Raw genomic sequence first — 1,952 nt, 5'->3', positions numbered from 1 at the left:
TCCAAAAATACAGCAATGTATTCAAAATAAAAATAAGTGAATGAAAAGTTTTTTTGGGTTGAATATAATTTTGATTCAGTTCTGGAATTTTTTCGAATACATTTTTTTTTCAGTTTTCACGTTCATATATATTTTGATATTTGAGTTCTTATATTTTTCAGTTTCAGATTTTATATTTTCAGATTCAAATCTTTTTTTTTTGGGTTTCAAATCTTTTTTTCACGTTCAGGTTTTTTTTTTCAGTTCAGGTTTTTTTTCAGTTCAGGTCGTTTTTTTCAGTTCAGACTTTTGACCTAGATCTAACGTGGGGGGCGTGGTATCAACTGAGAGGGGCGTGTCATCATGAGTGACAGCATAACAACGAGGGCTGAGGAGTTCCTCAACCACGTTGCCTTCAGGTAACGTGGGCACCGCGAGAATTATGATTCAACACTTTCTATACACCATATTCACGTGATTGAAAGTAAAAAAAATGACGCTAGTGCCAAAATTCTGTTTAGCAAGCTGTTTTAGCCTCTACTTTTTTTATAGATACTAGAAATTATCCTAAATATTATAATGATGATTGTAAGATAGCGTCATACATAAAGGGAGAAGATTTATTTAAGTGGGGATTTCGCCAAAGCTAGAAATGAAGCAACTAGCTGAATGCTGTTAGCTTGTGTTTGTGAATTGTTCCCTCCTTACACTGACCAGCTCAAGTCCTTCAATGTGTGTTGTCTTTCGTAACAGAATGTCGACTATAATTCGACAGTGGCTGCAGCTGCACAGAGCCTTATAAATGTGCTCGCACAGAACCTCTCTCAGGGACAGCAAGAGCAAGGAAGAACGCAGCAAGAGCCATCATCTTCTGTAGAACAGGACATGGCCAGGTTTTAGTTTTTATGGAATTTCATTTTTCATGTTAATTTAATGGTAGTTTGACAAGTTCATATGTATATTCATCATATTTTAATCAAATTGTTTTTTTAATCATGTAGATCTTTCCCTGAGTTTTTCACAAGAAAATGTAACCGTGGAAAGCGAATGATGCAGAGTCTAAAGACCTGTGGCACAGCATCCACAAAGACCTGGAGGCCTTTTAGTTTCTATGCATACCTGTTGAACATTAATGCAGAGACAACCCCAACCTCCTCTGAAGAGTTTGACCTTGCCCAGGCAGGACTTGGAAAAAGACATCTCAACATGTACAGGGATATGGGCCATGAAGAGGTATTCCATAAAGAAAACGTACTAGTTACAAATTGCACAATTGTTTATATTTGAAACATGCAACTTCATCCTCGTGTTTGGCTTTTCTTCAAGCATGTAGACATCACTTAGTCCCTATGTTATTGTTCTTTTAGTTCTTCAGACTACTACAAGATGAGTATCCTAAGATGCAGGGGCTGACAGGAGGATGGCTACTCTACAAGGCTGCAGGTAGAGAAAACTTGTTATATAAATTCCATTGTAAAACATTGCCATTCAAATAAGTAGCCCAAACAAACACAACTGATCTAAACAATGTTGCATTTACAGGTGGGCAGGGTAAAAGGAGACTGATAATGATTCCTCCTGATTCTCATGGCTACACTGGGACCCTAATTCGCAGTGTTACAGGGTCAGGGAGAAACACCCTGTTTATTGTGCCTCTGCAACATGAGTTTGATGTAAATCCATTACCTCCAGATGCCATTGAATTCAAAAGTATGCCAAAAGCACAATGCCAAACGTGCAAAGTGAGTTTCCCTTTGCAGATTTTGGCCCTCCATGTTCAAGAGTTAGTTTAGTTCATTTTAGTAATGTGTATTGATAATCTAAATCTGCAAAGTAACCAGTAACTAAAGCTCTCAATGAATGTTGTGGAGTAAAACGTACAAGATTTCCGTCTGAAATAGTTGAGTAGAAGTATAAAGTAGCATGGAATGCAAATACTGAAGTAAAGTACAAGTACTTTTAAATAGTACTTA

General features: G+C 37.0%; 1 long non-coding RNA gene across 1 annotated transcript; it reads left to right on the top strand.

Annotated features, from left to right (window-relative positions):
- Positions 1-1,028: 1,028 nt before the first annotated feature.
- Positions 1,029-1,670, top strand: LOC306787127. The gene is made up of 3 exons (XR_013772529.1): positions 1,029-1,212; positions 1,347-1,422; positions 1,522-1,670. It is a non-coding gene; the product is annotated as an uncharacterized lncRNA (long non-coding RNA).
- The last annotated feature ends 282 nt before the right edge of the window (positions 1,671-1,952 follow it).

This window comes from Melanostigma gelatinosum (assembly GCF_949748355.1).
Source record: "Melanostigma gelatinosum genome assembly, chromosome: 13".
In the NCBI taxonomy this organism is placed as follows: domain Eukaryota; kingdom Metazoa; phylum Chordata; class Actinopteri; order Perciformes; family Zoarcidae; genus Melanostigma; species Melanostigma gelatinosum.
The sequence above is the reverse complement of the archived record's forward strand: the minus strand, read 5'-3'. Positions and strand labels throughout refer to the sequence as shown.